The 12,677-nt window shown below is 39.5% G+C and overlaps 1 pseudogene; it reads right to left on the bottom strand.

Moving 5' to 3' along the window:
- Positions 1-11,102: 11,102 nt before the first annotated feature.
- On the bottom strand, positions 11,103-11,755 carry LOC143671379 (PRELI domain-containing protein 1, mitochondrial-like; annotated as a pseudogene).
- Between the last annotated feature and the right edge of the window lie 922 nt (positions 11,756-12,677).

Below are 12,677 nucleotides of genomic sequence, written 5' to 3'. Positions count from 1 at the left end.
AATTGAATTTACTTAAGAAAAAAATTCCAACACTTGGCACATAAAAAGTGTTGGAATACCCTTTCAATGCCGTATTAGCACATTATCTATAAGCCTACCTAAGGGGCAGCTAATATTTTAGGGGGAGGTAACTTTTTTTATGACTTATTATTTACCTGATTAAAACCAAGATTTTATAAAATTAGATGACAACTTGTAGAAATTTGAAAAATGGCAAATGATGTTTGTCAGGTAGAGGAGCAGAAAGAGGAAAGAATAAAGAAAAGTGAACAGAGCCTGAGGAATCTGTGGGACACCATCGAGTGTACAATATATGCACTATGGGAGTCCCAGAAGGAGAAGAAAGAGAGAAGGGGGCCAGAGAATACACTCAAAGAAATAATGGCTGACAATTTCCAAAACTTAACGAAAGACAAGAATATACACATACAAGATGCTCAACCATTTCCAAACCCTAATAGACCTCCACTGTGCCATGTTTATAATCAAACTGTTGAATGTCAAAGATCAAAAGATAAAGAAAGAATTCTGAATGCCACAAGAGAGAAGCAACATGTTACATACAAAGGAGCCTCAGTAAAATTAAATATAGATTTCTTATCTGAAACTATTGGAGGACATGTTTAAAGTGCTGAACGTATAAAACTGCAATCAAGAATTCTATACCTGGCAGAACAGTCCTTCAAAAATGAAGAAGGAGTATTTAAGACATACCCAGATAAACAAAAGCTGAGGGACTTCACCACCACTAGACCAGCCCTAACAAGAGATGCTAAAGGGAATTTTGCAGGTTGAAATGAAAGGACATTAGAAAATTGACTAAAGCTACAAGAACAAGAGATCTCTGGTGAAGATAATGACATGGGTAAATACAAAGACCGATATTATTGTATTTTTGATTTGTAACTTGACGTTTTACTTCCCACAGGATCTAAAAGGCAAATTCATAAAAGACAATGATAAATCAATGGTTTTGAACCCAATGTATAAATATGTAATTTGTGACAAGAACTGCACCAATGTAGGGGGCTGGGGGGATAGGAACATAGTTTATGTATGCTATTGAAGTAATTAAGTTGGTATCACAGCAAATGAGATTGTGACAGATTTAGAATTTTAAATTTAAACCACATGGTAACCACAAAGAAAATATCAGAGAATATGCAAACTCACAGAGACAGGAAGTACAGTAGAGGTTACCAGGGGTGTGTGGCAAGGGCAATGGAGATTTAATTCAAAATGAGCGCAGGGTTTTGTTTGGGGTGAAGGGAAAGTCCTATAAATGGAAGTTGGTGAAGGTGCTACAATATTGTGAGTGTTATTAATCCCACTGAATGGTATGCTTGGAAGGGATGGGGATGGGAAGATTTATGTTGTAAATATGTTTCCACAATTAATAAAAGAAAGAAAAAGAAATGAGATAATGAAATTAAGTGAATTAAGTGCATTACATAATACTGGATGGGATCTTATAATGGAGGAGAAAAGGCTGAAAAGGACATTATAGGGACATAGGTAAAAAACTGGAATATAAAAAGTAAGCTCTATAACAAGGTTAAATTTCTTGAACTTGATAACTGCACATAAGGTGATTATGAAGTGAATGTCCTAATTTGTAGGAAATGTACATGAAGCATTATGTGTTCAAGGAGTATGACGTGTGCAACCTGCTCTCAAATGTTTAGAAAATAGGAAGGAAGGAAGGGAGGGAGGGAGGGAGCGAGGAGGGAGGAAAAAAGGGAAGAAAGAAAGAAAGATGGATGAGTGGATGAAGATAGAATGATATGGCAAAGGTGGCAAAATATTAATTAAAGTTGGTGGATCTAGGCATCTGGGGGTGAATAGGGGTATGCTGGAGTTCTTTGTATGGAGTTCATATGACCTTTGTAAGTGTACTTTAAATCTGAAATTATTTCAAAATAAAAAAAATTTTAAACATGCTCTCATGCACTGTAGGTATGTGACCTATGTTTATAATTTTTTGAAAAACTATAACTTAATAGTCTCTAGCCTCATCTTTCTCCTCTCCTCTGAACTGATTAGGAGAGGAGAGTATTGGTGCTCTGATATTGGACATAGGATCTTTCAAAATAAAAGTTATAGTTAATAGTAAAAAAGTCACTGCACCTCAGTGCCTAACACATAGTAGATGAAACATACTCACCTACACCTAATACCCCCCACCCATGAACATTAAATGCACACTTTAATGTTTAAAACTAAAGTATGTTGCCTGTGAACAGCATATAGCCGAATCTTTCCTGTTTTGTTCGCTTATTTTCAGTCAGTCTGACGGTCTTTGTCTTTTGACTGTTTGGTTTTTTTTTACATCCATTTACATTTAAAGTTATTGATATGGTTGGAGTTATGCCTGCCATTTTCCCTTTTGTCTTCTATGTGTCTCAGGTCTTTTTTGTTCCGCTCTTTCTCCTTTACTGCCTTCCTTTATAGTAAATGGATATTTTCCAGTGTATCCTCAGAATTCTTTTAGTGATATTTTAACTGGATTTTTGAGCTGTTACTGTGGTTATCGTTCTAGGGGTTGCTCTAGGATTTACAACATACATTTTATAATCTACTTCAGATATACTAACTTAATTCCAGTAAGATATAAAACCTTATTTCCATATAAAGTCATTCTCCCCCCAACTTTTAATACTATTATTGTTACATATATATTACATTTACTTGTTACTAACCTGACAATATATATTTGTAATTATTGCTTTTACATAACATTATGTCTTTTAAAGAAGCCAAGAAAAGAAAGGAGAGGAAGTATATATTTATAAAGTGATATTAACCTTCTTATTTACCATTTCTGGATCTCTTAATTTCTTCCTGTGGATCTGAGGTACCATCTGGTGTTATTTTCTTACTCTATACCCTCATAATTTAGCATTTTTATTAGAAGTAGACTTTGTAGTCTTTATAAGATGTGGTAAGAAGTGTCAGCCTCTGTTTTCTTGTGGAGTTCTACAGAAATATCTATGCTTTCCCTGATTCCATTTAAGATCTTTTTAAATAAGTTTTAACCTCATATCCTCACATTGAAAATAAGAATATCCAGATGTTAGCTTTTCTGCCTGCTATGAAGGAAGGCAAATATACATATTTCATAATTATTACTTAATCTCACCCCAAATCTTTCTCCTATAAAACTACTTTTAAAACATGAACTCATCTGAGATGTTTTTGTCTGAACTGGTAAATCTGAACAAACTTCAAGGGTTTGGGTAACATAATGGAATATCCTTTACTCTTAGCCTAAAAGGTTTTCCTAGGAAAAGACAAAATCGTTTTTTGGGGTGGGGGGTGGAGGGGGGTGTGGGGAACTTTGGTTTTGGTCTTTTCCCCCTTAAATTCTTGGGTAAAAATTCTGATAAGCAACAGTCCTAGTAGCACACTATACATTTTAATTTCTAAAAGTTCAGCATTGGGCGCACGGGTGGTTCAGTGGTAGAATGCTCACTTTTCATGTGGGAGACCCGGGTTCGATTCCTGGACCGTGTGTTAAAAAAAAAAAAAGACCCGCTCTGGTGAAAATCTCACAGTTTCTCTACAAAGGCCTGGGCTTCTACCTCCAGCAATGTTTACAGCCAGATGAAGAGATGGGGGGTAAGGAAGGAGCATCTCTTCTTTGTGGTGCAGCTACTCATCCTAGTGCTTCTACTACTCCTCACAACAAGGCTGTACTGCGCCCACTGTCTAACAACCCTTCCCACATTTTAATGTGCAGGTGATTACCTGGAGCTCAGTTAAAAGACAGATTCTAAAATAAGCCAGAAACAAAAAAACAACAATGGTATGGTCACCTTTAGAAAATGCTTATAAGAAAAGAAGGGCCTAGATCGTAAGCTTTTAGAACAGACACATTGAGTCCAGAAGGTGGTTATTATTTCTGGATATTGACAGGCTGTTTTATATATATAACCTGATATTTAGAGATAAGAACGAAGCTGAACAGGTTGGGGTTAAATTAATTCAAAACATAGGGGTAAGGAAGACAGTGTCTATATTTTAGAACCACACACACTCTATGAGACCAATGGAAGAAAGTTTATTTGATCTGGAACTGAAATTTTTTTGTAGTGCATAATCTAATTTAACCTATCTGTATAGCTCATTTGAACAACTGAAACACAGAGAGCACAGAATGAGAAAGGTCCTTTATTCCAGAGGTCCTTTAATCCTGTATTGATTATTGTAATGCCTGGAAACATCCTAGAGTACATTAACCAGATAATCAAAAAATATTGGCAAAGTTCTCTGAGGGAGGGGAGAAACATTATGGAACTATTAAACCTTACCATCACAGAATCCACTGATACTGTGTCAAACTTTAGGGACACCCAAATCAGTAGGCCATGACTTGGATCATGAGGCTTACTCTTGTGAAGCTTATGTAGGTAGCATAGAAGCTTAGACTACCTATAGGCATGCCTAAGAGTTACTTCTGGAGGACCTGGGTTGTTGCTCAGATTTGGCCTCAGTCTCTCTAAGCCCAAATCTGCAAGTGAAATCATTGCCCACCCCACTATGTGGGATATGACATCCAGGGGTAAAAATCTCCCTGGCGATGTGGGAGATGACTCCCAAGGATGAATCCAGACCTGGCACCATGGGATCAACAATTACATCCTGATCAAATGGGGGGAAAAGAAGTATAATTAATAAAGTATCAGTGGCAGAGAGAGTTTAAATAGAGTTGAGAGGCTACTCTGGAGGTTGCTCTTACGCAAGCTTCAGGTAGACCTTGCTACCTATCATAACCTGTGAACCCCCAACCAGGACCATTCTAGCCAATCCTGAAAAACATCTAGGGTAATTTATAAGATTCCAAAAGGGTTTCAGGCACTAGAGTAACTTTCCAGAAACCTACAACCTCCAGATGGGTCCCTGGTCCAGGTAAGTCCTGAAACCTAGCCCAGCCTCTCCAGAACATCAGATAGCTCCATTTCCCTACCCCATATTAGTGACAGACCCTTCCAATATCAAAAATCTAGAATTTCCATAGCCCAAACAACCGCAAAGAGAGGTATGGAAAGATCAAAGGTGATGGTGGAATTATACATAGAAGATAGGACTCAAGAAATGAATATGAATGTTGAATCATTAAATTGATATCTCTTTTAATCTCCAATATTTTAAAGCAGCTAGAAGTAAAAACCTAAAATTGTGAAATTGTAACCCATGTCAAAGTCTCAAATACGTTCTACAAGTAACTGTAGTGCTGTGCTTGGAAATTTATAGCTTTTTTGTATATATGTTATTGTTCAAAAAAAAGAAGGAAAGAAAAGTATTTAAGCCCTCTAGCCTCCTATATTCTGGAGCAGGTAGAAGAAAAATTATGAGAGGATCATATGGTAGCCCATGAAAAACTCTGGGATCTATCCTGTAACCACTTTTTTTAAATTTTATTTTATTTATTAAACATATCAATATATAAACACAAATATTCTTACCATATGATCATTCCATTCTACATATATAATCAATAACTCACAATATCATCACATAGTTGTATATTCATCATCATGATAATTTCTTATAACATTTGCATCAATTCAGAAAAAGAAATAAAAATAAAACAGAAAAAAAATTCATACATACCATACCCCTTTCCCATCCCTTTCATTGATCACTAGTATTTCAATCTACTAAATTTATTTTATCATTTGTTCCCCCATTATATATTTATTTTTAATCCGTATGTTTTACTCGTCTGTTGATAAGGTAGATAAAAGGAGCATCAGACACAAGGTTTTCACAATCACACAGTCACACTGCGAAAGCTATATCATTATACAATTATCTGCAAGAAACACGACTACTAGAACACAGCTGTACATTTTCAGACAGTTTCCTTCAGCCTCTCCATTACACCTTAACTAAAAAGGTGACATCTAAATTATGCATAAGAATAACCTCCAGGATAACCGCTCAACTCTGTTTGGAATCTTTCAGCCATTGTCACTTTATTTTGTCTCATTTCACTCTTCCCCCTTTTGGTCAGGAGGGTTTTCTCAATTCCTTGATGCTGAGTCCCATCTCATTCTAGGACTTCTGTCCCACATTGCCAGGAAGGTCCATACCCCTGGGAGTCATGTCCCACGTAGAGAGAGGGAGGGCAATGAGTTTGCTTGTTGTGTTGGCTGAGAGAGAGAGAGGCCACATCTGAGCAACAAAAGAGGTTCTCTTGGGGGTGACTGTTAGGCCTAATTTTAAGTAGGTTTAGCCTATCCTTTGCAGGATTAAATTTCATATGAACAACCCCCAAGATTGGGGGCTCAGCCTATTGCTTTGGTTGTCCCCACTGCTTGTGAGAATATCAAGAATTCTCCACATGAGAAAGTTTAATTTTCCCCCATTTTCCCCCTTTCTCACCATTCCCCCAAGGGGACTTTGCAAATACTTCTTTATTCACTATTCAGTTCACACTGGGATTTATCAGGGCATCACTCTGGACAAACCCACAAAATCTCATGCCCTACTCAAGGTTTCATGTACTATGATGTTCAGTTAAGCTGTCCACATAAGTTATATTAGGAAATACACTAGTCAAAATATAAATTTTGTATGAAGTAAACATTTTTTGCTATAGTCTCATCCATAAGTTAACGTTTTAAAATATTAATTATGATCTATTTTCAATACCCTGCAGTATTGACATTCCTTTGTTCTTCCTCATGCAAAAACATTTTTACACTTGCTGTAATCACTTTTTGAAGAGTGCTTTGAAAATTATTGCTTTTTTTATTTCTTTGCTTTGTATATATGTTATACTATACAATAAAAAAAGTTTTTTTTTTTTTAAAAGACAGATTCTGTTGCAGTAGGTGGAGGGTGGGGTGGGGATTCTGCAATTCTAACAAGCTTCCCTGTGACCCAAATGATGTTAACCCATCATTGGGGGAACCATGCTTTTGAGTAGCAAGGGTAGAACACTCAGGTTCTCAAACTTGCTGCACATTGCAATCACCTGGGGAATTTCTTCTTTTTTATTTAATTTTTTTTAAATTGTGAAATACAGCATATATACAAAAAAGCAATAAATTTCCAAGTATATTTTAACAAGTAGTTATAGAACAGATTTTAAAGTTTGGTATGGGTTACAGTTTCATGATTTTTCATTTTTTCTTCTAGCTGCTCCATGACACTGGAGACCAGCAGAAATATCAATATAATGATTCAGCAGTCATATTCATTTGTTAAATCCTGTCTTCTCTGATATACTCCTCCTACTCTTTAAATAACATATACACATAAAAGCAACACATTTCAAAGTACATTGCAACAATTAGTTGTAGAACAGATTTCAGAGTTTGGTATGGGTTACCATTTTAGGTTTTTATTTCTAGCTGCTCTAATGTACTGGAGGCTAAAAGAATTATCAGTATGATTCAACAATCATATTCATTGGGTAAGCCCGACCTTTTCTGCATAACAACATCATCACCTTTGATCTTTCTCCCACTCTTTAGAGGTATTTGGGCTATGCCCATTCTAACCTTTTCATGTTGGAAGGGGCTGTAATAATATGGGATAGGGGGATGGAACTAGTTGATGTTCCCGAGAAGCTGGCCCCTCTGCATTTCAGGACTTATCTAGCCCAGGGACCCATCTGGAGGTTGTAACTTTTAGAAAGTTAACCTAGCGCATGGAACCTTTGTAGAATCTTTTATAACACCCTAGGTATTCTTTAGGATTGGCAGGAAAGGTTTTGGTTGAGGTTTGGCAAGTTATGATAGGTGGCAATGTTTAACTGAAGCTTGCGTAAGAGTGACCTCCAGCGTAGCCTCTCAATTCTATTTGAACGCTCTCAGCCCCTGATACCTTATTTGTTATACTTCTTTTCCCCCTTTTGATCAGGATGGAATTGTTGATCCCACCGTGTCAGGGCCAGGCTCATCCTTGGGAGTCATCTCCCATGCTGCCAGGCAGACTTTCATCCCTGGATGTCATGTCCCACACAGCAGGGAGGGCAATGGTTTCACTTGCAGAGTTGGGCTTAGAGAAAGAGAGAGAGATCACATCTGAGCAACAAAAGAGGTCTTCCAGAGGTGACTCTCAGGCATATCTATAGGTAAGCTAAGCTTCTCCACTACATGTATAAGTTTCACAAGAGCAAACCCCAACATCAAGGGCTTGGGGTCTTGATTATGGTATTCCTAGTGTTTGACTCAATATCTGGGGTTTCCCCGGCAGTAAAGTTTAATAGTTCCATAATTTTTCTCCCACCTCTCAAGGGACTTTGCCAATACTTTCTGATGGTCTGCTTAATATACTCTGGGATGCATCCAGGCATTACATTAAACTATACAGGATTAAAGGGTCTCATTCTTATTCTGGGCTCCCTGTGTTTGGATTTTTTAAATGATCTATCCAGACAGTGTGAGTTAGAGTATGTGCTAAAGAAAATTTAGGTTCTGGACAAAATAAACCTCCATTCCGTTGTTCTCAAAGAGGAGATGAGGTTCTTTTGAAATGACTGCTACATGACTCCCAAGCTCAGAGATTCTGATTGAACTGGTCTGATATATGGGCCCCAAGGAATTGCAACATGCAGCCAAATTTGAGCACTGTAGGTTAAGAATTCCAGAGATTAAATAGGGAAAACTTGTCATAGCCTATGCATCAGAAAACCCACATAGATATTGTTTCAGAGTTGAGTGTCTTCATGGCCAGGGTACCCTCCATTCCACATAGCTACTGGATAAATCTGATCTCCCTTTTGTACATCTCTTCTTATTCTACCTTTAATATAACCACAGTCACATCTCTTTGCAGTAGTGGCACACCAAGAGTGCATCTGCCAGGGGACAGGCAATAAAGGGAGGAATGGTCTGTAGAGAATTGAAAAATAATCAAGAGACTGAATATACAAACAGACAATGGAAACACCACATTTGGTGATAGAAATCCAACCCATCACCTTTGCAGCAAGCAGCCCTGGAAGTCAATCAACAACCTCTGCAGCAATTAGCCCAAAACAGTAAGGCCTTGGTCAATGACTGTCAGCTTCTCTATTTTCACCCCTGTGCTTCTAACTCATGATCCACCAGAGAAAGCTCAATATGCTCCCCAAACCAATCACACGAGATGCCCCAATTCTAGTTAGCCTGCCTCTGCTCCCCCATTCAGAGCATACCTGAAACCTTCCTTCTTTATCATTGTAAAGCTCTCTCAACCCCCTAACAGCCTTTGAGTCTCTGCCAAATACAAGCGATGGTGGCTAACTCCCTTGCTGTACAAGCTCTGAATAAGGAGCCTCAGTTTGTTCTCATTTGGGTAGTCTCTGCTTATTTGCACACAATAATGAAACTAAGAGGCAGTCTGTTTGTTTGTTTTTATCACCAGGCACCAGTTATTCTAAATAATTTCAGTGATCCGTTATTCCTCCTAGGCCCGGGTGGACCTCTCCCTCAGGGCCCCCTGGGTATAGTCACTATTTTGGAGACACTTTGCCTGCTAGTTCTTCAAACACAGCCCAGCATCCAGGCTGCCCTGTAACTTTAGATAGCTCTCCTCTTTCTGCACTTGCCACCCTTTGTGCCCCTGTCTCCTCACGTAGGGGCTTCCCTCCTTTTCCAAAACCTTCCTTCAGTTTCAGTTCTAACTGTTTAAGACCATATTTTTTCTATTAGGTCACAACCTCTGACTCACCCTCTCCTCCTCTCTTCCCAACATTCCCTTGGCCAGGTTCCAAACCTCAGCTTTCACTTTGGTTTCTATTGTTCTATTTCCTGCCAATTGATTCCTGGCTGGTGGCAAATTAACATTTACAGAATTGCTTAATGAACGGGAGATAAACTAAGAGGCTCTTAACTATGAAAAATTTGAGTATGTGAGTTCTTCAGTAGCAGACTGTGTTATTTAAAGTCAAAATACCGTTACTTAGCTGCTTTCCTAACCAGTTGCACAGTTTCTGATAAGCATAGTAAGCCTGAAGTTATAGTCAGTTTAAACAAATGAACAAACAAACAAAATCGCCACTTAGTCTTGCCTCTTAACTGCTCCCATCTACTCCAAATAACCTCACCCCAAAATTTTATCTATCAAATGTCTTAAAATTCCTGGTGTGTGTTTAAAACATTCACATGGTGAATTCTATTTGCCAGCATATTCTTCCAACCATCTTTATTATGAATGAGACTATAGTGAAAGGATTAATAACGCTTTAGGAAAAATTATTCGTAACTTGGAAATTAGGCCAGAGAGTATATTATCTTCTCATTGTCATAAAAGGGCACTGTTTAACAAGCCCACCCAAGGACTGTATAAATGTCCACAGTAATAGCCCTATATTTGATTTACTATTTACTATTTATTAAAGAACCCAGACTTTGTGGAGTTACTTGTCTATTTTGTCTGGTAGAGATGAAAATCATTTCTGACAGGCATAAAAGAAAACCTCAAATGTTATGGTTTTATTGCCCTGTAGGACATTAAGCAGCTTTATATCTAACATAGCAATCACATTCAGACAGCATTTTTTCTTTTTTGATGCCTATAAATACACAGTTCCTCCAATGCTCTTTTTGCAGGAGTGGCGTGTAAATGAATCCAACAAATATTTTATTGAGTGCCTATTATGTGCTAGGTATTATGCTGGGTGCCCGAGACACAGCAGAGAACAAGTCAAGGGTTCCTGCCGTCATGGCACTTACAGTCTAGTGATTACTGCTGCTTCACCTGCATACTATGACCCTGGTCAAGTCACTGCACCTCTCTGTGCCTCAGTGTCCTCAGCTACCCAATGGGGGAATAAGCAGGCCCAGCTCGGGCATGCGTAACTGCTGGGTGTGGTAGATGCCTTACAGGACACTCATCACCCAGATAAGCTGAAGGTTGATTTTTTTTTTTTTTTTTTACATGGGCAGGCACCAGGAATTGAACCCGGGTCCTCGGGCATGGCAGGCAAGCATTCTTACCTGCTGAGCCACTGTGGCCCGCCCTGAAGGTTGATTTTTAATAATAAGGTACAATGGGGAAAGTGTGACGAGATCTGAATTGTCTTCTCCGGTGTTCTATGATGGGGCGAGGTGGGGGGGGGGGGGTGAGGGCACAGGCTGTACCACGGCCTGGGCTGGCTACACCAACTACTGCTGTTACTGCTGCTGCTTCTTGGTGGCTGCCTAGTTGGTAAGGTCCTTGGCCTTCTCTGTAGCTGCCAGTGTAATTTTCTTTGCCTTCTCCTTGGCTTTCTTGGCTGTCTCAACAAAAGTTTTGGGAGGGCCCTCACCTTGCAGCTTGGCCAAGATGCATTCAAAACCCTTTATAGTCTTGGTTATGCTGCTTTTAATCTGGGCCAGACCAAATTCCTGGACAGCCCTGGAGACTTCAAATAAGCCAGAAGTGGCCTAGGATTTCCCACAGATTTCAGTCCAGCCACTGTTACCCGAGTTCACACAGTAAACACATCGTTCCTTCACGATCATCAGCTGGGTGTGGTTGATGTTCCAGGTGAAGGTGGTCATGGTCTGATTCTGTGGGTCCACAATAGAGTCCTCCAGGATGTACACTGAATGCACAGCATTGGCAGGAAAAGGTCGCTCAGCCCAGCGAGGTATCCTGTTAGTCTTGACCAGCAGTCACTGGGACAGAAACTCTGGTCAGGGGTCACCTCCCTGTGCACTATGTCGTCGGTCAAGGCATGTTTGCTATAAAGATTCGGGTACTGCTGCTAGAAGGCAGTGAACACCTGGTCCCAGGAACTCTGGGGCACACTCTCGCCCAGGAAATATTTCACCATCTTCCTGGCCCAGCGGGCTCAGCACCCGCGCAGCATCAGGGGTGCGGAACCCACGGGGCAGGGGCATGAGTGGCAAGTGAATGCTGGACCATTCACAGCTCAGTCGCCACCGCAGTGCGTCCAACCCCTGGTGGCCATGACTGGTCCCATTGCGGGCAACTTCCGGTGCAGATGCACTTCCGGCGCCTGCTCCAATGCTCTTTGAAATACTTTTTTTATCCTATTGGTCCATCATTAATGAATTGAATAAAATCTTTGACATGAGTCATGTTTTTAACTTTATACTTTAAAACGAGTCATGAAAGAGCATAGAAGCCAATCATAGGTCCTGTAAAGGAAGTGGGTCGAGAAATATCAGTGAAGCTATTTGAATCCTTTCACAGTTTTCCCCTAATGGAATTTTTTTTTTTAACCCATACTATTAATTTCCCTTCAGGAAAAGCTTTTCCACAACCTTAATTAAAAATGGAATTTGAAAATGTAAATAATATTTGTGTCTTCTAATCTGCCTGGTAATGTGCTGGTGAAAGCTGGTGGGGATTAAAACAGTAACCAGCAGAAAATGAAAGCAGCCCTGGGGTGTGAATTCATGTGCCTGAGGCCAGAACTGGCCCACGATTTCCCAAAGTGCAAACTAGGAAAGGAAGCGGCTTTTCCAGAATGATAAGGGTGTAATGAAGCGGCTCACATCTAAATGTCAGCCACAAAAGCACATGTTGGAGCAGCAATTAATTCATAACACAGCCCAGAAAAGGCCAGACAACTAGCGATGTCTAATATCAAACCCAGGAGAAACCGCAGTCCCAATGAAGGATCTTGCTTGTGAAATTTGTTGGCAATAAAAGATTTGAACAGCTGAGCCTGGGGACGGTTCTGACATTCAAACTTTTTCAAAGGAGACTTTTTTTGTTCGCCCTACTCA

This window comes from Tamandua tetradactyla, chromosome X (genome assembly GCF_023851605.1).
Source record: "Tamandua tetradactyla isolate mTamTet1 chromosome X, mTamTet1.pri, whole genome shotgun sequence".
In the NCBI taxonomy this organism is placed as follows: domain Eukaryota; kingdom Metazoa; phylum Chordata; class Mammalia; order Pilosa; family Myrmecophagidae; genus Tamandua; species Tamandua tetradactyla.
The sequence above is the reverse complement of the archived record's forward strand: the minus strand, read 5'-3'. Positions and strand labels throughout refer to the sequence as shown.